Consider the following 24,446-nt stretch of genomic DNA (forward strand, 5'->3'; position numbering starts at 1 on the left):
TGGAAACCGAGGTGGATTATGCGTGGACCCTAAAGCTGGTGGATAAGGGCATCGAAGGGTTAACATCCGGGAGCTACTGAGGGTGGGGGTGGGCAGAGGAATCTCCCCGAGGAAAGGGCCCCCTCTGGAACCGCTCAGACTCCGGAAACCTGGGCGCGAAGAGCCTGGGAAGCGCTGCCCGTCTGGCTCACGGCCTCCCCCGCAAGCCAGCCCAGGCCCGGGGAGGGGCGGCTCTCGAATTACAACAAAAGGGGCCGGAGGCCGGGCCTGCTGCGGTGGCCACCTCCCGGGAAGGGGGTGGGTCCGGGGAGGGGTTTGCCGTCCGACTAGCGTTAAAAGTACCGGGAAAAGCGTAAAGGAGCGACTCCAGCCCGCGGCTTCCTCAACTTGGGTCCCGCTTCCTTCAGCGGCCGGAGAAGTCGGCTCGCCCCCTCTGCTCGGGAAAGGGGCTCAGCGGCGACGCGCGCGGAAGGGGCCACCGTGGAAAGCTGGTCCCGGCCCAGCCAGTGCCGGCGCCTGTTGCCAAGTAAGAGCGCTCCCTGCTCCTCCCCTGCGCACAGCTGTAGGCAGGGAAGCGGGAGCGTCCCGGTGGGGTTTCCAGGGTCCGCTCCCTGCGGAGCTGCCTCTCGGCCATGCTGCGGGCTCCCCGGACCTGCGTGGCGGCCACTTAGAGCGAAGGCTGCTTGCTCGGAGTGATGCCAGGACCTGCCGGCTAACGGGTGCTTCTTCCCACTCGGGCGGACCGCTCCAGCCCCACCTCTCCCTGAGCCTGGCAAGCTTTGCAGCTGGCGCGCCCCGGGGATCAGGGCGCTGTGCTCCTGGCTTGCTGGGGGCTCCTGCGACCCGGCAGGACGCAGCCCTCGTGGCTCTGTGCTCGCTAGGTGCGGGGTGGGGCCAGGGTTACCCGGAGTTCTGGCTTTTGAGAATGTGGGGAGCGCGGGGGGACGGGGGGTGCCCTGGGGCGTCCCGGAGCTGTGGCTTTGGGGATACGGAGTGCACAGGGCTGGTGCAGAGTGGGTGGGGGCCACCTGGGGTGCGCCTGGGTGCTCCAGCGCCCGCTGCCTCGGAATTGGGTTTTCTCCCCACCCTGCTGTAAACGCTCGGCTGGGCGCAGGAGTGCCAAGTCCTGTTCCGGAGGGCAGGCGCGGTCCGCACCCAAGGTATTCCCTCCCACGTCGTGCTGGAACCGGGGAACCTCTCCCGTCGTTATCACAGAGAGGCCCTGGAGTAGGAAAGAACTAGCACAAGCTAGCCCGGGGGTCGTACTTGCAGGATCGCCCCAGGGGTAGAGCAAATCCTAGTCCTGTATGTATCCCGCGGTCCTCCGTGCCTGCAGTTTTTACGCAGGCGCTTTGGCCACCGCGCGCTGCACACCCTCCCCCAACTCCAAATCTGGGATCCTCCTAACTGTAGCTGCCTGCTGGAGGTGTCGCTGTAAATCAGCGCCGAAATAGAAATGATTGGAAGAAACAAGCGAAGACCACCAAAAAACAGCGCGGGTGGGGTGAGGGAACGCGGCAGAACTTGGCGCGGTGGGGGTGGGAAGCACTGAACTACTCAAAATGTAGGAAACCTCAGGTCCAGGTGAGAACAACGATGTTCATGAAAGTCGGAAACATGCCCCCAAATTAATTTCGTGCCCTAAAATCTTTGAACCGCACAGTTTTTAAAATTAGCCCAGTCGTGGGGCGCCTGGGTGGCTTAGTCGGTTGAGCGTCCGACTTTCGCTTGGGTCATGATCTCGCGGTTCGTGGGTTCGAGCCCCGCGTCGGGCTCTGTGCTGACTGCCAGCTCAGAGCCTGGAGCCTGTTTCAGTCTGTGACTCCCTCTCTCTCTGACCCTCCCCTGCTCACGCTTTCTCCCTGTCTCTCTCCTAGAAATAAATAAAACATTTAAAAAAAAAATTTAAAATTAGCCCAGTCGTTTCTTTTTGCAGAGGAGTTAAAGCGCTGAAGCTCAAGGCCACGGAGCTAGTCCGTGTGGACACTCGCATCCCTTTCCTATACTCCAGCTCCTCCCTCATGCCACCGCGAGCCTGTCTGCCCAGGAACCTCCAAAGCCTTTGTCACCTTTGCTGACATTTTTTAGTTATTCTAAGTTATTTAGTTATTAGGTGTATTCTGTACTTAAGATGGTCAGGAATGAGGCTTAGGAGGAAGAAGTGTTCATTTCCCTGGTCAGTACCCAGAGGAATGACTGACTCCGTAGACCCTGCCTTAGCTCATTATTCATCTCCCTGTCCCTTTCCCTTTTGTCCTGTTCCCCAGTATCTGCCCTGGAATGACCATTCAAACCCACGGCAAAGTGCCTGCCCCCATTTGGCCCTGAGGTTCTTGGAGCCCAAAGGGATTGAGAATCAGTGGGGTGTGTGGGTATGCAGGAATCTGTTTGTCTCCCTGTGACTTTGTGTTACAAAATGACATGGTCTAAGGTGAATGTGAAACCTAGGTCTGAAGACAAAGTGCACTTGACATTGCAGGTTGGCTGACGTTTGGATGCATGGCAGACAGAAACTTCTGATAGAGGCTTCCATCTATCTCCTTTCCACCTGGGTTCCTGGCCTGGCTTCTCCTGGCCTTTTGCCATGTCCTTGTTCTCTGACTTCTGGATAACCAGTGTGGAAGGGTCTTGTGAAGGAAACAGATTTTCTGTGCTCTGGGGATGACCTTCAGTGAAGCTTTGTGCTGTCCCCCTCCCCCAAATTCTGCAATGTTTATTTAAAAATTATTTTGTATTTGGGGCACCTAGGTGGCTCATGGGGTTGAGCCTCAGATACCTGATTTCGGTTCAGGTCATGATCCCCAGGTCCCAGGATCAAGCTCTGTGCCTGAGTGTGGACCCTGCTTAAGATTCTCTCTCTCCCCCTCTCCCCCTCCCCCTTCTGCTCAAGCTCTCTCTTACTAAGATAAAAAATAATAATACATTTAAAAATTATTTTGTTTTCTGAAAAACTGCATATATGCATAAAAGAGAGAAGGCTCCCATATTTTCTCCCCCAGCTTCAACAGTTATCCATATTTTGCCATACTCCCTCCTTTCTATCCTGTTGCTCTTTCTTTTCTCATTGAAGTATTTTAAAGCAAATTCCAGATTTCAAATTTGATAATAATTCCATCCCTATGTATTTCAGTGTAATCCTGAAAAGTATTAAATAACCATTTCACCATTGTTATGCCTAAGAAAGTTAAGAATAATTCTTTACTATCATCTAATACTTAGCTCATATTCAAAAATTTCCCACTTTTGGGGCACCTGAGCGGCTCAGTTGGTTAAGCATCTGACTTCGGCTCAGGTCATGATCTCACAGTTCGTGAGTTTGAGCCCTATGTCGGGCTCTGTGCAGACAGCTCAGAGCCTGGAGCCTGCTTTGGATTCTGTGTCTCCCCCTCTCTCTGCCCCTCCTCCGCTCATGCTCTTTCTCTCTCTGTCTTTCAAAAATAAATATTTTAAAAAATTAAAACAAGACAGAAACAAAAACAAAAATTTCCCACTTTTCCCCGAAATGCCTTTGTAAAGTTGATCCGAATTCTTCCAGTTTTTGTAGTCTATGTTCATCTTGTACGTTACTCCTTTCAAACCAGTTTTCTATCCACTGTGTCATTTGGTTATTACAACACCTCACTAAAGAGCAAGATGGGTACTAAATTCATTTTACAGCTGAGGAAACTGGCAAGCAGATAAGCTGTCCAGGTGGCAGGGCCGGTGATTGGCGGAGCCAGGACCTGACCCAACCTCCTCATTCCTGGGCCGTGGTGGTTCTGTTTCTCAGTGCTGCTCATGGATTATCAGCTGTCCTCTGAAGTGTTCCTCTTGGCTATCGCTGCATCCTGAGTTTATCACTTCCTATATACCTGTGATTAGAAATCCGTGTGTAAATATTTAGTAATTGGCCATTTGGCGCTTGAGGTAAATCAGCTGCAAGGTCAGGAAGCCTGGGCTTATTTCCCAGCTTATTGTAGAACTGTATGAAAGCGACTGCCCTCTTGAGGACTCGGGGCGGGCCTCTGTGCACTATGAAGCAGCATTTTCCCCCTATTCTCTGGCTCCTAGGGCTGGGAGTAGGATGAGTGAAAGTGTTGTCGTTGGAGTTCGTGGACAAGACCAAGGCCGTGGAAAGAAACCTCACTGAGAACCATTACCCCCCCACACACACACACCACGGATCGCCCGAGTGGTAGTTTGGCAGCTGGTGTCTTTAGTCGGAGATTCCTACATTGCATGACACAGAAGAGGTTTCCCTCTGAAGTCTTTCATTTATGGACAGCTTTGTTTATTCTGCCTTGGTCTGATGAAGATCTAGAACACCAGAATTTTTTACATTTAGCATTTTCATTACTTGTGTTTATTTGCTCTGAAGTGGGGTGATAAATCATTTCTACATCTTATTAGTAAGACTCATGATTTGGAATTCTTCCTTGGCTGGCCATGTGGGAAAAGGGATCTCTTATTTCTTGACTCCTAGATTTTCTGCTCTTATATTCATTGCCCGAAATAGCCATTGAGTGAACACACCTTCCGTAAAACAGCCAGTCAGGGACAGAGAAACTGGTTGCTCAATCCCATTATCCAAACTGTAGGAACTCGAAGGGGCAAAGCATTAACCTTGAATCACCCTGTCTGCTGGCAGTCATAAATTCTCTTTCCCCTTAGCTGATAGGCTGTCTCCATGGGGGCAGAATTTCTAGATGATTCCATATCAGCTGTGGCAGTCACTTCTTTTACAGCTCCAGGAGCATTTGGAGGTGGAGTCCCCCACTCCTGGGGCTGCCTGGATTCTGAACAGCCTGTAAATACTATTGTTCATTCCCTTCTGGAGAATGGTCTTCAAGGTCCATCCACGTGACTATGTCACATAAACCCACCTGCACCGCAGACCCTGAGTGGGCCATGAGGCCTCAGATGAAGTGGCCACAGCCTATCCCACTCCAGGCCCACAGAACCAGCAGAATTGGCATCCGTGGGCCAGGACTGGGAGGACCAAGCAGATTCCACAGACACGCGCCTGCAGCCATGCGCTGTGTATCTTCCGTTCTCCAGCCGTGTCTAGGTTTGGAATGAGTCTTCAGACCTTCTTATCTGAGTAATTCTAGCTGTGTTCCTGCTGTCGAGCACGGAGCATGGTTGGCAGAGAACACAGCCTGGCCAGGTGGGCTGGTCAGTCTTCCCCGCCACCTGTATCTGAGAATTCTTTTGGCACCAGGACCATCCCTTCAGAATAGCCACTTGTTTGAGGGTGATAAAAGCGTGATGGTGACAGTTTAGATAAGATTTCTGCCCAGAGTCCCAAAAAATCTTTGGCACTTTTCTTGGCAAAAATGACATACCCAGGTAAGTGGTGTGTGCCAAGACCAGGTGTAGAGTGTGAACAGACTCAACAAATAATGAGGATGTAATTAGGACCACAGTGGATCATTTCTTCTTACCCAAGGCTTTTGATGCCTTCATGTGGAGTATCTTTAACTTCATACTATCACCTGCTAATGATGAGACATTTTTTTGTTTTTTCATTGTCAGAATCTCTGTTATACAAGCAGACCCAGGTGACTCCGTGGAGGTTTTGTGCCAGCTACCATATGCCCTCCTTGATGTGCCCCAGCACAATGCTTAGAGGATCTTATGGGAAGATAGTGCTGCTTGCCTCGAAAGGATACGCTTAAGGAGAGCATGATGCTGGTGGCTTGTGAACAGCTTACTTTGCTCAGTTTCTTTACACTGTCCATGAACTTAGACCCATGAGATCCCCCACACCCAGGCTTGTCCTGGGGCACCAATGAGTAGCGGGATAAACATAAGCACAGCTTTTCAAAGTGCCCACATGACCCAAAGATCTAGTAAGAAAGATCTTTTCCTAAATATGTTCCTAAATCAAATATATATATATATATATATATATATTTGATATATACACATAAAACTGAGTACATTCTATATATACACATAAAATTGAATACATTTTTAAAGCCAGCTTTCTCCCCCACCCCACCCTACCCCCACCAAGAAGAGCACATGTAGGCAAAATGGCACTGGTTCTAAGCATACACAGGTATACACTTTTGGGTTTGTTTTTAATGTGCTAAAATATCCATAACTTAAAACTCACCATTTTAACCATTTTTAAGTGTGTAGCTCAGCAGCTGTAGGCACATTCACGTTGTTGTGGGATGTCCCCACCATCCACCTCCAGAGCTTTTTCCGTCTCCCCAAACTGAAACTCTGTCCCTATTAAATCCTAACTCCCTATCCCCCCACCTCCTCATCTCCTGGACCCCAACATCCTACTTTCCGTCTCTGTGAATTTGACAGCTCTGGGCACCTCATGTGAGTGGAATCATGTGGTACTCTGTCTTTTGGTGACTGAATTCTGTCGCTTAACCTCTGTGTCGTCAAGTTTCATCCATCTTGTAGCATGTCCGAGTTTCCTTCCTTTTTAAGGGAATGATATTCCATTGAAGGGATAGACCACATTTTGTGTGCCCGTCCATTTATCGGTGACTTGCTTCCACCTTTTGGTTACTAGGAATAATGCTGCCGTGAGCACGCTTGGACAGCTCCCTGTTCTGGATGTTTCTTTACAAAATGAACATGCCCTTGTAACTACCACATAGATCAAGAATGGACTAGAGTGCACAGAGTTAGAGGGAGAGCAGGAGGTTTCGATTACATTTCACGCCTGCGTGCGGCTGCTTCAGCTACACCTCGGGGTCTTGGGATTGGACGCTCATTTTCTCTACGTGAAACAGTTGGGAAGGATGTTTGAAAAACACATGTGTAATGTGAAAGGCCACAAGATTAGTTGTGAGATTTAAGCAGCTTATTTCCTTAAAATCTCTGGGGAAGATAGTACAGCGTATTTGGGGTTTGCGGTTGCAGCTGTATTAACACATGACCGCTAAGTACAGTCCCTCCAGGCTCCTGCTGCAAGAAGGGGCTCCCATCCACCTGGAGAACGGCCCTTTTATCAGCTTCTGCTGGAGAATGAGTTTTAAGCCTTGGGGGACAATTTTGTGGCCATGTCTTGCCTTCCTGTCTTCCTTTCCTTCCTCCTTCTCCCACCCGGTCCTCTCTCTCCTTAACTGAAATGATTCATTAGTGGACTTCTATGTGCCGGACACTCTGCCCGTCACTGTAGGAGACACACTAATGAGTAAGACACGATATCTGACATGTGTATTTAAAATAGAATCGTTGAACAGGAATACTATTCTGATGGCCGGCAGCCAACCCCTTGGTGCCCACCGAGTGCCAACAGCAGCCTTAGAGCAGAGCCAAAGAGTTTGTGGACTTTGGCGTGTTGTAACGCATGAAGAGAGGAAGACTATATCTACCAGGTTACCTAGAACTGCTCTGGCATGCCCATAACCAAATGGTAAGAATAAGTTTTTTAAAAACACCTTTAAGCTAGGGGTACCAGGCTGGCTGAGTCAGTAGAGCATTGACTCTTGAGTTTGAGCCCCACGTTGGGTGCAGAGATTACTAAAATAAAATAAAATAATTTAAAAATAATAAAATAAAACTTTTAAGCTGCCTTGAATTCAGATGCTCTGTTTGAGAGCATTCTTCTAAAAATGTTAGGAGACATTTTAATGATGAAGAGAAAAACACTAAAATTTACACATTAGTGAAGTGGGGTCTCTAATCCTTTTCAGAAACTCAGGCAGTCGGATTTTCTTGAACTGATACTCCCCAGCTGTTTTTCCTTCCCCACAGCTCACAAAGGCAGGCCCATCTCTCCACCCACAACTTACACCAACATCACCATCACCAACATCGTCACATCGCCCAGTGGTGGGCGAGTTGCTTGTCTCCTAATTGGCCTCCTTTCCCTTGGTCTTAACCCACGCAAAACCCTTCTTTACGCAATAGCCACAGGGATCTTTCCAGAGCAGGGGGTGGTAAGCTTTTACTCTAAGGATGGATGGCAAATATTTTGGACTTTACAGGCCCTATGCTCTGTGTTGCTGTTGGTCAACTCTGCTGTTTTAGTGGAAGAGTAGCCACAGATAACAAGGAAAGCAATCACTATGGCTGCATTCCAATAAAGTTTCATTTCCAAAAGCTGTATTTATAGATTTGGTCCGTGGGCTGCAGTTTGCTGACTCCTGCTCTAGATCACAAATCGGTCCCCCTCACCCCCCTGCTTATCGTCCATTGGCTCCTTATTCCCAAAAGGAAAACTCAGCATTTCTTGGCATGGCATTCACAGTCCCTCACAGCCGGCCCTCTGCTTGCTTCTCTACCCTCATCGCTCCCACTTCTCGGCATCCCCATCCCCCAGTGCCTCTGCTTTTTCATCTTGCAATTTGCACCACACATGGCTCCCAAAATACTCTGTGTTATTTCAGACCTGCCCTTCCCACTGCCTGGGAAGATCTCCCCACCCCCAACCTGTCAAACTCAAACTTTCCTCCGAAACCTGCTCAGTGTCAACTGTCTAAGGCTTTTCCTGTCCCTCATCATCAGGTGTGATCACTGCCTCCCCTTTTCATTCCTGTATCTAGTTCTACACTGTTATTGCTTCTCTAAGTATTGTGTGAACTCCTTGAGGGCAGAACCCACGTCAGAGTCATCTTTGAATTCCCAGTGCCTAATACAGTGTTTATCATGTAGCAGAATCTTCATAAATATATACTCTTAACACAAAGTGTCATTTAAGTAGATTTTTCTTTTCTAATAGCTTAGTTGAGATGTAATTCACATGCTGTATAATTCAACCATTTACAATGGATGTTCAAGGCAATGGATGTTAGTATATCCACAGACATGTACGACCATCACCACAGTCAATTTTAGAACATTTCATTACCGGAAAGAGAAGCCTGTGCCCTTTACCTATCACCTCCTTCTCTCCCCACAACCCCTACTCCCCACATCCACTCCTACTAATCTACTTTCTGCATATATACAGCCAATTCTGGATATTTCATATAAATGGAATCAAATATAAGTCATCTTTCACTTCACAGGTTTCCAACCCTTTATGTTGTGACATGTATGCATACTAAGTACCTTATTATGGCCAAATAATATGCCACTATATGGATACACTACATTTTGTTTACCTGTTCATTTTTTTAAAAAAGTTTATTTATTTAGAGAGAAAGAGTTAGTGAGAGTAGGGGAGGGACAGAGAGTGAGGAAGAGAGAGAGAATCCCAAGCAATCTCTGCACTGCCTGCTGTGCAGCCCTATGTGGGGCTCAAACCCATGAGATCATGACCTGGGCTGAAACCAAGAGTCAGAGGCTCAACCTATTGAGCCACCCAGGCGCCCCTATCTGTTCATTGTTGATGGACATTTGGCTTGTTTCCACCTTTTGGCTATTATCAATAGTGCTGCTGTAAACATTTGTATATAAGCTTTTGTTTGAACATCTGTTTTTAATTCTCATAGGTATATAAATAGGAGTGGAATTTCTGGGTCATATGGTAATTCTATGTTTATCTTTCTGAAGAATTGCCATATTTTGTCACAACAGTTGTACCATTTTACATTACCACCAGCAATGCATGGAGGTTCCAATTTCTCTAAATCCTCACCAACACCTACTTTTTCTCACTTAAAAAAAATTATAGCCATCCTAGTGTGTGCGAAGTGGTATTTTGTTGAGGTTGTGATTTCCCCTTTCCCTGGTAACTAATGATGTTGAGCATCTTTTCAGGTGTTTGTTGGACATTTGCATATCTTCCTTGGGGAAATAAATATCTGTTCAAGTCTGGTGCCCATTTTTAAACTGGCTTGGTTATTCTTATTGAATTGTAGGAGGTTTTTTTAATGTTTATTTTCAGACAGAGAGAGGACTTGTGTGTGTGTGCAACTGGGGGAGGAGGAGGAAGAGACGGAGGCGGGGGGATGGAGAGAGAGAGAATCCCAAGCAGGCTCCATACTGTCAGCACAGAGCCCGATGCAGGGCTCGATTTTATGAACCATGAGGTCATGATCTGAGCCAAAATCAGAAGTCGGACACTTCACTGAGCCACTGAGGCACCCTGAATTCTAGGAGATTTTATATGTTCTGGATAACTAGACCCTTTTCAGATATATGATTTACAAATATTTACTCCCATTCTGTGAGTTGTCTTTTCACCTTCTTAGTGTCTCCTTGTTTCTCAGTTCACATCACATGTACTCAGCATTTATACTATAATGGATTCAGCAGATACTAAGATTATGTGCCTTCAAGGGGATTCACAGGCTTGAAAGGGAGATAGGGATGCAAATAGTACAATAAATACTTGATCACTATGCTTTTTTTCTACCCATCCTATGGCCACCCTGGTTCATGAAGCATCTTGATAATGCCTTTTGATGCACAAAATTTTTAATTTTGATGAAGTCCAATATACATAGTTTTAATCTGTTGCCTATGCTTTGGTGTCATATTTTAGAAACCATCACCAAATTCAAAGTCATGAAGATTTGTTCCTGTGTTTTCTTCTATGAGTTTTATAGTTTGGCTTCTAGATGCATGTGTTTGATCCATTTTAGATTAATTTTTGTAAATAGTGTGGAAGAGGAGTCCAGCTTCTTTTATTTGTGGCTATCTAGTTATTCCATCACCATTCTTTTTACAAACACTAGTCTTTCCCCAAGAGAAAGACAAGGGTCTTGGTACTCTTGTCCAAAGCAATTAATGATAAATATATGAGTTTACTACTAGACTCTCAGTTCTACCCCATTGATATATATGTCTGTCCTTGCGCCTGTACCATACTGTCTTGATAACTGTTGCTTTGTATTAACCTTTTGCCCTTTTGAAATTGGGAAGTGTGAGAACCACTTGGTTCTCCTTTCTCAGAATTGTCTTGGCGATTCTGGATCCCTTACAATTCCACATAAATTTTAGAATCCGTGTTTCAACCAACTTGACAATAAACTATTTAAGAAAAAAAAGAATCCGTGTTTCAATTTCCATGAAAAAGTCAGTTGGGATTCTAATAAAGATTTTGATGAATTTGTATTCCTATCCTAATGACATTAAGTCTTCTAATCCATGAACATGGGATGTTTTCCCATTTATTTAGATCTTTAATTTCTTTCAAAAATGTTCTGTAGCTTTCTGAGGATAAATTCTGCGTGTTTTTTGTTAAATGTATTTCTAGATATTACATTGAAAATCTTTTTTAAACATTTGTTTTTGGGAGAGAAAGGAAGAGAGAAAGAGAAGAGCAGAGGAGGGTCAGAAAGAAAGGAAGACACAGAATCTGGAGCAGGCTCCAGGCTCTGAGCTGTCAGTATTGAGCCCGACACAGGGCTTGAACCCATGAACCATGAGATTGTGACCTGAGCCAAAGTCAAATGCTTAACCAACTGAGCCACCCAGCTCCCCTAAATATTTTATTCTTTTTGATGCTATTGTAAATGGAATTTGTTTTGTCATTTCCTTTTTGGATTGTTCTTTGAAAGTGAATAGAAACAGTTAGCCTTTGTATATTGATCTTGTATCCTGCAACCTTGTTAAACTCTTATCAGTTCTTATAGTCTTTTAATAGATTCCTTAAGATCTTTTATATATACCTGTGGGTAGATTCCTAAACATAGAGTAACAGGTGTTCAGGCGATAGGTATGTGGTGTCCTAGAACAGAGAACAGCAAGACCAAAGTTAGGGAAGTGTGGAAGAAGGTATCTTCTGGAAATCACATGCACCCAGATCAGAGCGGTTAAACCTAGGGTTGTGGGTTGAAGCTAGTGCGTGTCATGCTAAAAATGCACTGAGAATATTAGAATCATTCTTAGATGGAGGCCCAGAAAAGACTTGTGATCAGCACCACTGACACTGATGAGGTCCAAAGGTAGCTGAGGAAGTCTGCCTCCCCCAGGAAGAGCAGGGACTTGTAGGTACGTGTGTGTATGCCACTACTCTGCAGATGCCATTATCTCTAGAAATGATCAGCAGTGACAGTACCAGCTGGCATTGTGCAGCCAAGCCCAGCCAGCATTGGTGATGTGGCGGTCGGTGCCTGCTGCTATTACTCACCGGGCTTCTGGAAGGAACCCACTGCTTCTAATTCACAGCAGAATCCCAGATCACAGGCTTTTAACAAACTTGAGACCAGCACTCCTACCCCCTCCTCAGTGTAGCCAGACATTTCCAGACAAGGCAAAGATGTGGCTATGGTCTCTGTACCAGCTGTTCCTTCCTTTGCTGGGCCCCCTGGGTCTAGTTCCCATCTGAGGGGCTCAGGCCCGAAGAACGGACTTTTGGCTGAGGTTGCATCACTTGGATGCACGCTTGGCCTGAAAACTAGTGGAGACACAGTGTACAAAGCCAAGATGAGTCCTGCTAGGAATAGCTCTACCTGAGGCACAAGGAAAGCTAACCAGTACCTCCTTGGCCACTTTTGAGGAGCCATCTCTTTGAAAAACTGATTTTTTCCTCCTTCTAACGCAGAATTCCCTCCACTACCCACCCAGTGTACTCCTTTTATGGGCACGGCCAAGCCCTTCCCTACCTGTCTGTTCCTGGACCAGCACTCCAGGAATTTGCATGCGGTGGGTCTCATCCCTAACTACACTTCCTGCCCTAAAAACACGACTTGTTTACAGTGATTGGATTGCTGACCAAGTTTGGACACCATTCTGGCTCCGGCTTCTGTTTTCCTCCCCCTAAAGTGCAAAAACTCAGACCAGTTTGGCTACCGATTGTAACTCTGGGAAACAGTGTGTGTGGAGTGTGTGTGCCGAGTAGGGGAGGTGGTGTGTTAAGAGTGGTCAGTGGGTGAAGTGACACCCCTCCTGGGATTTTTCCAGGTTCTTGCTGAGTTTTATAATTATAATAGTTACCACTCATTGAGCATTGCTATGAGCCAGTCACTCTACTGGGCCCTTGATACTTCTCTTTTTTTTTTAATGTTGTTTTTTGGATTTTTTGTTTTTTTTTTTGAGAGAGAGATGGAACATGAGTGGGAGAGGGGCAGAGAGAGAGCCAATCACAGAATCTGAAGCAGGCTCCAGGCTCTGAGCTATCAGCACGGAACCCGACGAGGGGCTCAAACCCACAAACTGTGAGATCATGACCTGAGCTGAAGTCCAACACTTAACCAGCTGAGCCACCCAGGTAACCTGGGCCCTTGACACTTCTTATGTAACTCACTAAGATAGTAAGACCCTTCTCTAGTTGCAGAAGCCAGATCTGAACCTGACACCACTCTCAGATGCCAACACCATGTTCTTTTAATTACTGTATGTTAACCCGTAGTCAAAGTAGGTCTTCATTTTTTTAGGAGTTAGGGATTGGTTGATTTGAATCTGATGGGCATCTTTGCCTCACTCTGTTCCCACTGCCATTACAATGGTATTGCCTTCAAGCAGCAGCACTGATTTTTGGATTTTCTCTCCCTCTCTTTATGGGCTATGTGCTATAGAGATAAAATGTGTCTCTTATGGATGCTATATATATTTGACTTTACCTTTCTGATCCAGTCGGACAGTCTTCATTAGGCATGCTTTTAAGAGTTTGAACCTTACCTTCAGCCTCCCCAAGAAACAGCCTGGTTAAAATGAGATTCCATCCAGAACCAGAGATGGACTGTGGGGAACCCCAGTTGATCACAACAAATTACACCTGACAAAGGCCTCTTTCTGAAGGCTAAAAAAAAAAAAAAATTCAGCTTTATATGCTTACCTTCTCACCATTTCCCTGTGCCCTGAACATTCCTGCCCCGTGGCCAGAAATAGACAGAGCTGAGGTGGAATCTTTGGCCAGGGGCCAAATGGACCAGCCCTGGCCAAGCCTGGTGTCAAAGTCTGCATTCTTGTCTGAGGTGGTTCAGAAAGGCCCCATCGTCCCCACCGCTGCCCTCATTCTCTGAGCACACCCCATTCACCAAAGGCAGCCTTCTTCCACAAAGGAATGTGTTCCGTGTGGCGCCAGAAGCAGCACCCGGACCACAGCTGGGGTAGCCTCCCCGCGGTGCGCTCTGGGCCGTGAATGAGAACCATTCATCAGTCCTGCTGACCCAGCAGGAATCCCTGGCGGTGAGGGTCTGATGAAGGAGACAGCCCCCACCCCACCCCTTGACCCGGTATCTGAATGCCGACATCTGGCAGAGATGTTAAGTGGAGCGTTCTGTCTGGGTGAAAGAATTCCACTGAGTTCTGTGCTCCGCTGTTCAACGAACACTGAGCAAGCGCCCTTTGCATCGTGGGCCACTGCTTGTGACTGGAGAGTGGTACTGTCATCGTTTATGTGATGCTTCCCATTCGGAGCAGGAAGGCCAACTACTGGGAGCTCTGGAACACAAGATGTGGAGCAAGGGTTGGGAGGAATGAATCATTTCCCTGCCTCTGAGGGGCCTAGACATGTCAGAGCCAGTCATGGAAAGCTGGAGCCCCAGGGAGGCCTGCTTGAGGCAGACCCTGGACAGTCATGTTGGTGGGCAGGAGGAGGGGAAATTGTTAAGAGGATCAGCTTGTAGAAGAGCAGTGCTTTTTGCTAAATGCACTCCGTACAAATAGTGAATGATGTTTACACTGCACTTCCCCCTTGTCTGCCTTTGTTACTGGCTAGGAATCCACTGGTCACATGGGGCATTTTTTTTTCTTAAATAGTTTATTGTCAAGTTGGTTTCCATACAACACCTAGTGCTCATCCCAACAAGTGCCCTCCTCCATGCCCATCACCCCCCTTCCCCTCTCCGCACCCCATCAGCCCTCAGTTTGTTCTCAGCATTCAAGAGTCCCTCATGGTTTGCCTCCCTCTCCCCAACTATTTTTCCCCTTCTCTTCCCCCATGATCCTCCATTAAGTTCCTCCTAATCCACCTATATGTGCAAACATATGGTGTCTGTCCTTCTCTGCCTAACTTATTTCACTCAGCATAACACCCTCAAGGTCCATCCATGTTGCTACAAATGGCCAGATTTCATTCTTTCTCATTGCCATGTAGTATTCCATAATATAAATAAACAACATCTTCTTGATCCATTAGTCAGTTGATGGACACTTAGGCTCTTTCCATGTTTTGGCTATTGTTGAGAGTGCTGCTATGAACACTGGGCTACATGTGCCCCTATGCATCAGCACTCCTGTGTCCCTTGGGTAAATTCCTAGCAGTCCTCCTGCTGGGTCATAGGGGAGTTCTGTTAATATTTTAAGGAACCTCCACACTGTTTTCCAGAGGGGCTGCACCAGTTTACATTCCCACCAACAGTATAGGAGGGTGACGTGGGGCATTTTTTGACTGGGTGCCACGAAGTGAAGTGTCACTGGTAAGAGGCCATGGTCTGTCATATTGTTTGAGGCTGCATGAGGGCAGTCAATAGCCACCCTTCAGAAAATATTTTTAGGCAGGCAAGTTCTATAGCACAGAAGCCCCTTGAGATGATGGAGCAATTCAGATGTGATTCCTCCCCGGGGGAAGGAAAACATTTGGAAGCCTCCCCCCAGCCCAGGAAATCTTGAGACTCAGATTTTTTTTTTTTTTTTAGAGGCAGCCTTTCATATTCTTTGCTTGGCAGAATGAGTTAGCTGTCAAATAGTAGCCTAAGAATAGGACCCTGGAAACGCCACGTTTACATTTCCTCTTTTGCCTTTTGGAGCCCTGCTGGGATAAAGTTCAGCAAAGGATTTTCAAATATTTTGTGTGTTGTGAGAACAATGCCACTGTTGGGATCATAGCATTGGATGACTTAAACCCCATTTGAAAGTTTTGCAGACACTACAGACAGACTCCCTGGAGCCCACCCTTCCATGGAACTTCGCACAATTTAGCACCCACCTAGCTTATACAGCGCATGTGACAACACCTATTGATTTAGGGAATTATACTTTTCTCCAACATCATATATTCTCTGGAGCAAACATATATGTCTAGTTTTCAAGTAAGTTGTTCCTAGAGCTGGATCCAAGAGGAACTACCGAAGCTCATCCTTGGAAGTTCCCAGTTCCCCCAGATGACAAGTAGGGGGAACGAGAGGATCAAAATTAAGCACAACCGCTTGCATAACACAGCTTAGCATCTCGTGGTTAGCACTTGAATTGCCCGACCCGAATCTAGCAGGCTCCATCTATTTGAACCAAAATATTTTACCTGATAATGTTTGACCTCCTACTATATAGATCAGGAACATAAGAAATGCGATCTTTGATTTTTATAGCAATCCTGAAGAGCAGGTGTTTCTTGCTTTCCCTTTAAAACATTGCTTTTAAGTTTATATCGTTTCCATTTGACAGATGAAATACAGAGACTCAGAAAATCTCAGTGTACCTGAGGTCACAGAGCTCATAAGGGGAAGTGAGATTTGAACCCAGGTCTGCGTGCCTCTAAACTGCCCCCTGCTGCTTACTGACAGTAGAGAGGTAGCAGTGGGTCCAGCCTATTCTTCATGGGGAAAGAATGTGCAGGCTGTCGAATGGGTCTCTGCTTATAGACGGTGCTCAAGGCCCATGAGGAAGGTGAGTGGACTCTGGCTGATGTTTGTCAGGAATGCCTAGAACCTTCAATCCTAGTGAGGTGAAGGGATTCTTTCCATATCTCTCCCAGATACCCCTGGGGGCATAGTGCCTCTTCTTGGCATAGCTTACCCTAGCATCAACTGTGTGGAAGTTGTATCCTCTGGTGGACTGAATTGAATGTGAGAATGTCCTCAACTGCTCAGCCAAGAGCCCAGTGAGAACATATTGGGAGAGATACTTTACCACATTCTGATAAGCCACAATCACAGCCAACTTTCTTCTGGCACTCACTGGCTCTCATTCATGTTAATCAAATACTGCAGTCCGTGGGCATCCTGCCTTGAACCCTCTGATGATGGCCCACTCCCGAGCTAAACTGTGTGAATAATTAAGACCATCTGCTGCAGTAGTTCCTAGACTTCAGTCAGATGAGATTTTAACAGTCCTCTCCAAGGTGAGCTTTCCCCTTGTGAACTTTCCTCAGCATGCCTGGAGAGGGTTGTCGAAAACCTCTTGAGCTTGCTTTTTGGTATGTGTGAACGAGCTGCAGATATGTTCTGCTGACCCAGTTGGCTTGTGTTCAGGGTAGAAGATGTTCCTGGAATTAAATATGGCCATGGATGACCTGGATGGTCTTCAAAGGTGAATGCTGAATAGCTCTCCCTCCTGTCTAAAAACTCCCCAAGCTATGGTATCAGACGCTACATTTAGCCAGATGTCTCCACCATTTTTCTGATGTCTTTAGTAGAATAAAAATCTCTGACCGAGGACTCAGAGAGCAGGTGTGAAGAAGAGAAATGTGTCTTTCACCAATCCAAATGTCATCAAATGTCCGGGAAGGGAAAGGGAGAATTGACCATAATATGTTTATGATTAGGTGCCAGAGAAGGTAAGAGACATAGTGTTCTTCTGGTTTTTTAATTCAAATTAAAATTCAATCTTTGGTTTTATTTTTCACCATTTGGAGCCTAGTACATCTCTCTCTTTATTTTTATGTTTATTTTATTTTTGAGAGAGAGAGATGGAACATGAGTGGGGAGGAGCAGAGAAAGAGAGAGGGAGACACAGAATCTCTTGTTCCCGGCACAGTTCCCGGCTGTGAGCTGTCAGCACAGAGCCTGACATGGGGCTCACACTCATGAACCCTGAGATCATGACCTGAGCCAGAACTGCACACTTAACCAACTGAGCCACCCAGGCGCACAGAGCCTAGTACATTTCTTAGTGAAGCTCAAATCCTTTAAACCCAAAGCAGTCTTCTCAGGCAAATTGGTCCCTGGGCAAGGCTGGGTATACCAGAGTGTGTTTGTCTCAATCACAGGGATAAGAACGATTCATGAATAAACGTATCAGTTCTGGTGTCTGGATGCCTAGATGCAAATCTCAGCTTGATCACCTCTTATCTGTGTGACCTTAGGAAAATCATGTAGCCTTTCTGTCCCTCAGTTTTTCCTCAGGGAGATAGGGATGTTTATAATACACTCTCAGAGGGCTGCCTGGAGCTGTGCCGTCCAGTATGGCGGCCACCACCAAGTGGAGCCACCGAGCACCTGAAATGTACTTGTCCACATTGAGATGTGCTCTGAATGTAAAGTACCACCAGATCTCAAAGACTTATGGAAGAAAGGAATGTCAACTATCTCATTAACAATTGTATATTGATTACACGCTGGAATGATAATATTTGGGATATAAGATATATCATTAACATTAATTTCATCCATTTTCTTTTACTTTTTAAATGTGACTACTGGAAAAATGTAAAGCCCATATATGGCTTGCTTTATGTTTCTATTGGGAAGCTCTAGTCTAGAAAATTAAATTGGTTCATACCTGTAAAGCACTTTTCACACAGGAATAGATACAGAATGAATACAATAAATAAATAAATACAGGTGTTTTTTTTTTTTAATCCAGCTTTCTCTTTAACAGAATCCCACCTTCAATGCCAGCCTGTGTAGTGTCCAGGTTTCTGGATAAAAGCAGAAATCATACTTTTAGAAGAAGGTGGGGGGGGGTACAAATGAATACATAAAATAGGCAGAGAGTAAGAAAGTGTATCATACGTCCGTGGGTGGGGGAACGAGTATGGAGTTGCTCACCACAGTCTATGCACCACAAAATGACCTGGCCCCCAAAGGTCAAGCCCATCTACCTCTCAGCACCTTCCAATATGTTATGTTGAATGACAGAGCCTCTGAAGCTGCCCCATAAGCATTCTTTCTGCCTTCCTTCCCGAGCCTGGCTTCTATTCGGCAATGGCCTCAGAGAGAGAACAGAATGTCCTTGGCCTCCCCTGACACACTCAAAGGAAGTGATGAGGCCCAGCCCTGTCTAGCTTCCCGAGCATAGCCAAAGGTACTGTGGGAGGTAAGCCCAGAAGGCAGAAGTCGCTGGAGCCGGCTTCTCCGGGGAGGTGGGTATTGAGGAGTCACTGTCCCCCATGGGTCTGCCATGTGGACCCTGTGGACAGCCACAACTGTTCTCCCCTCTGCGTGTCAGCGTTGCTCGCTGCCTCAGACATTCTCAGGCCATGAGGATGTCAAGTCCAGCATGTGGGGAGGGTCTCATCCTTAGATGGCAATCAGGTATGTACAGGGACTTGGCACCTTTCCCAGGAAATCAGCTGTGACGGGTTGGGACTATGCCTTACTCTGCCTCTCCGAGAGCCCATCTTACAGCCCACAACTCTCGTCTAGATATTAAGCATTGGTTATCTGTTGAGATTTTATGATCCCAGGGCATCTTTATCTCCCATAAATCACCCTGTCTGCCTTCCACCTTCACTACTCAGAGTGAATTTCAGAGGTAAGCAGGCACCTGAGTGCGTCAGCTGATCTGAAAAGCTCAGGGAAGGCCTACTTACTCATGAAAAGCCCTGTTTCCTTTACCGCTGACATGGTATGATATGTAATATTTGACTATTGGAACTCGTATCTAGCAGTTCCTTGTTAACAATGTAAAGGTGCCCTGTCCTTAGAGGAGTAATTAATTTATTCTTTCATCTGTTAAATTCCTAAATATGATAATTTCATGGGGAATGAATTTATCACCTTGCTTTCCAATGCATCTACATCAGAAGAAAAAGGCATTTTGGGTGGGGTGTGAAGATGCGAAGAGGAATTTATATTCATTCACTCAATAAATATTTGCTGAGTACCTGCTGGGTACTGTAGGTACTCAAATCAAGGGGTTCTGAGTTGGAAGGAAGGCAAGAAGAAAACTAATGTGAATGAGTCTATGCTGTGTGCTAGGAATTTACATTATTTCATTTAATCTATACACATGTGTGCACACACATAAGGAAGGTTATTTCCATAATCAAAAGAGGAAATTCTGGCTCTAAAAGTAAATTGTCCCCAAATCCATATTGGATGTGGTGGAGGCAGAATTCCAACCTTTGTGTTCTGATTCCAAGATACCCAGCAAGACCTTCCAGGGAACCAGTGGTGCCAATAGATACCAGAGGAGGGGCTGCCGAGAGGCAAGCGGACCTTTATGTTGGAAGATGAGGGAGTCAAAGGTCCCCTCCCATCCACTTTACTTGAATACACTTTGACCTATGATCATAGAGTAGAGCGTGTTTTAAAATCACCACAGGGGCGCCTGGGTGGCTTAGTCGGTTAAGCATCCGACTTTCGCTTAGGTCATGATCTCACGGTTCGTGGGTTCGAGCCCTGCGTTGGGCTCTGTGCTGACTGCCAGCTCGGAGCCTGGAGCCTGTTTCAGAGTCTGTATCTCCCTCTCTCTCTGACCCTCCCCTGCTCACGCTCTCTCTCTCTCTCTCTCTCTCTCCTAGAAATAAATAAAAATAAATAAAAATAAATAAAATCACCACAGAGAGGCATGTCGAGCATCAGATGGCCATCAGATCAGATCAGTGGATGTGGATACAGCAGCTGTAGCACGGAGTGGATGCACACAGCATGTGTTCAGAGGGCCTCAGTAGCATCAGGGAGCAATAGTGAGAGATCCATGGAGGAAGCATGACTTCAGCAGCAGAATCAGGATCAGGTTTCAGAGAGGGAAGGATTTGCCCCAAGAAAGGCTGACCAGAGCAAGGCAGGGGACATAATTCAACCTATAACAACTGGCTTCTCATCTAAGCCATTTAGGACCTCAGTGGATTCATAAAATCTTACAGTTCTGAGTTCTTCAGATCATTCATCCAGTGTCCAGGATGGCAAAGGCCAGCAGGCATGCTGCCACTGTCCCGCCCCGTCATAGCAGTCGTCACAAACCCGTGCCAGCACTCTTGCCTGTTACGTCTTGATGTCAGACACCCTAGACAGCCACCATGAGCTGGTTGAATTTGACATTGCAAATCGACATCTGCTTGCCTTCCCTGTACTAGCCCACCCTCTTCATGGCACAGAATAGAAGGACTGGAGCCTGGGAGTGCAGGGACTCAGATTACAGAAGAGACTGAGAACCCGAGGTCTTGTCATGGTCCCTGGCTGCATCCTGGGGTCTGGCAGGATGCTTCTAGATCCTCTGCAAGCTGAGAACTTAGAGGCTGACTGAAAAACAAAATAGGGACAGACAAAGGCATTCAGTATAGGAGATAGAATTGGAAACCAAGATACCCAAGGTCAAGAAAAGGCTCTGCCAACTACTATCCATTGACCATGGGTCAGTCCATTAAACTCTTGGTCCTCATTTCTTTTTTCTATAAAGTGAAATGAGATGGACTTCGTGACTCTGGATTCCCCTCCTGCTCTGAAGATCTGCCCATCCATCCTTTTCCAGCCCCTTCTAAACACTGTGTTCCAAAGCCACCTCTTTCTGTCGCTGCACAGATTGCTTATTTCCACACCGATTGCTTTAATCACATTGTTTGCTCTAGTCCAGACTACTCCACGTTTTCTTTTCCTAATTCCTTTTCCCAGCCCTGCTCAAGGCCTTCCTCTTCTGACCTTAGTACTGAAGTGGGAGGACCTTAGTACTGAAGTGGGAGGAGTCCTGGATTTGGGAACCAGGAGATATAAATTATTCCCTGCTCTTGCTTCCTTAGCCAGGTGACCCTGGACATGGCCTTCCCCCTTTCAAATGGCCTTGCATGGCCCTTTCTGGCAAAAATCTTCTCTTGATTTTGTTCTAACTCACACAGACCTCTTGTATCCATAAATCCATAACTTTTTAATGTTTATTTTGAGAGAGAGACTGAGTGTGAGCTCTGAGAGGTAGAGAGAGAGGGAGAGACAGAATCTGAAGCAGGCTCCAGGCTCAGAGCTACCAGCACAGAGCCCAACGCGGGGCTCCAACCCATGAACTGTGAGATCATGATCTGAGCTGAAAGGCGGATGCTTAACCAACTGAGCCACTCAGGCGCCCCCATAAATCCATAACACTTAATGCTTCCCTAATCTGGGCTCAACTATTCAAAACCTGGGTAAATTCTCTTAGAATTCTCCCATTCCAGAGGGGACCAGCCCAAGAGACAATGGGAGAGAAAGGAGAACAGAATTTACATTCTAGATGGGGAGATAGGACCCACCCCACAAGAATGCGAGCACCTCCCATTTCCTATGGCTCTCCCACAGCAGCTAGCTCCGTACTGGGTACAAAATAGGTGCTCAACACTGGGTGTTGGACGTAAGCAATGAGTCACGGGAATCTACCCCCAAAACCAGGAGCACGCTGTACACACTGTTAGCCAACTTGACCATGAATTATATTTAAAAATAAATAAAATAAAAAATAAATAGATGCTCAGCTCAATGGTAAGTATAATAGTACCTTTCATTTACATAGCACAGTGTATACAGATTCTATGAATAAGAACTGAATAAGCAGATGGAGCACAGGAACTATAGATCATACAAACTGTCCCTTGGTTCTGGGAGGAATAGAAGGGAGAGGGTGTTTCTCTACACCCTCACTCTTACTTGTCCCCTCCTCCCAGAGGATAAATCCACAGAGAGAACTTTATTTGATAGGCACTACCAAAATCCAGCCCAAGCCCTGCAATTGTTCAATAAAAAAATGACATTCTTCCCTGCTCTGACGCTCCTTTCCTGAAGGAGCGTGTATGGGATACAAGACATTGTTTACAGTGAGGGCAGAAAGTTGAGGGAGTCTTTCTTGTTTGAGGTTTGACTGCTGTCTGTCACTCCTCCCCTCTGTGGTTTCACGACAGAAAATTCGCACAGGGAACCTACAGCGGATGGGAGCAGTCACTGTGTTCGAGAAAGCTGGGACTGGGGAAGGCAGCTTGGGCCACGACGGGGCTCCCACCTCCCAGGGAAAAGTGAGGATGACCTAATCCAGGTTTTCCTCTGCTTTGCCACTGTTCTCACAGGCCCGAGCGAGGTATGTATTTTACAGAGAGAAACAGTGAAGAGGGGAAGTAGTTTGCTAGGGATGATAGAGCACTCCCGCTGTGCCAACCCAGCTATAACCTCAGAACTACTGCCGGTGGCCGGGTCTGTTGTTTATGAGTAAAACTGCGACTCTTCCCCACCATCTGCGAGGCCTGCGGTTGGCCTGGTCTCTTCTGCCCTCCCTCCGCCCCACCTTCCAGAAATGAGGATGGGTCCACCCTGAGGCAGCTGTATCCTGTCCTTATCTAACTCTTTTAAAATACGGGCTAAGTATGCCAGGTTCCGCGCTAAGCCCGGGGGCCGGGTTGAGTGCCAGATCACCGAGGCGGGCAACGCAAGCAGAGAGGGGACAGCCGCTCCCACGGAGCCTGGCACTGCCCAGCCCACCCGGTCCTCACCCTGCCCTGTTCCAGGAGAGGCCCGAGGGAGGCAGCGGGGCCGCGGGCGCGGCTCCAGCTGGGCCAGGAAGTCCAGCCCGCGCGGTCAGTGCGCGGTCCCCCCTCGGGGACGCTGGTCACCCGAACCCCCGCGCTCCCCAAGCCCCCTGGGGCTCACGTGTGCGCCCACACCGGGCCTCGTGCGGCTGCAGTCTTCCCCCTCCCCCCACCCCCCCCAGGACTTCCGCGGCCCGGGTCCCTGATGGGCTGGGAGGACCGCTCAGCACAACAGCCCCGGGCCCCGCCCCCCGCAGCTGGGTCCCGAACCTCCCCCCTGGGGGGCGGGGCTCTGTTCACCCAGGGTCATCAGGGTCGCAGGGCAGCCCAGCCTGCCAGCGGTGGCCAGAAACAGTGGGGCCACTCTGGACAGATTCCCTGCAGGCCACCTCCCTCCAGGCAGCTGGGGCCTCAGGCAGTGAACCCAAGCTCAAGTCCAGGGCTCTTGGGTAGAGCAGGTGAGGCCTGAACCCGGTGACAGCGAAGCAGCGGGAGGGGAGACCACAGGGCATTTTGCTTTCCACCCACGCCAGCTGCTTGCTGTGGCCCTTGGTTTCTACCTGGTAGTTTTTCCCTCCTGAAGGTTGTTTGGATACCAGTGAGAAAAATGGATTTTACAAAGCAATAATGCAAAGAGGCACATTGAGTAGAAAAAGCATTAAGAGATAATTTCAGAAAGAAGGAAGGTGGCCAATAGCATGGAGTGGGGGAACACAACCTCCTGAGTAACAGAAATGCTCGTTAAAACAAAATACATCTACCTCTCAGATCCAGAAAGGTTTGAAAACATGGCCTTCGCTACAATTTCGGTTTTGTGGGGAAATCTACATACTACTGGCTGATGTGTAAATTAATAGTCTTGCTGGACAGTCTTCTAGTTTTACAAAAGGATTGACTTTTTATCAGCTCTTTGGCCCAGCAGTTTTTCTTTTTGGAATTTATCCCAAGATTGTGCAGAGTTTTAGCTACAAGGATAGTCATTTCAATAATGTTTATAGCAGTAAAAAATTTTGTGATAAGATTATCCAATTTTATGGTATATTAATAAAAGCAGTCTTGTAAAAAAGAATAGTCAAGGTAGCATAATATTCGCACATACTGTTAAATGTGAAAAGCAGTTTGCAAAGCAAGTATGTAAAAAATTGTCTCCGTTTTTTGAAAGGATATATGAATGTACAGAAAAGAAAGGCTGGAGAGATATATACCATAGTGTTGATAATGATTCCCTCTGACAGTGATATTGTGAGTTATTTTCTCCCTTTTACTTGTTTGTGTTATCCAGATTTTTGTCATTAGC

The 24,446-nt window shown here is 46.9% G+C and overlaps 1 protein-coding gene across 3 annotated transcripts in view; it reads left to right on the top strand.

Annotated features, from left to right (window-relative positions):
• The first annotated feature begins 314 nt into the window (after window positions 1–314).
• LOXL2 (lysyl oxidase like 2) overlaps window positions 315–24,446 on the top strand; it is a 94,598-nt gene continuing 70,466 nt past the window's right edge. Inside the window, exon 1 of one of the 3 annotated variants that reach the window (XM_039243769.1) lies at window positions 315–526. The gene's annotated coding sequence lies outside the window, so the exon portion shown is untranslated. Of the gene's footprint in view, window positions 527–22,534; window positions 22,705–24,446 lie in introns of those variants that run through there. The other 2 variants (XM_039243771.1, XM_039243770.1) reach the window with 2 other exon arrangements.

The sequence above is a fragment of the Hyaena hyaena genome, unplaced genomic scaffold (assembly GCF_003009895.1).
Source record: "Hyaena hyaena isolate Hyena2069 unplaced genomic scaffold, ASM300989v1 scaffold_230, whole genome shotgun sequence".
Lineage (NCBI taxonomy): Eukaryota > Metazoa > Chordata > Mammalia > Carnivora > Hyaenidae > Hyaena > Hyaena hyaena.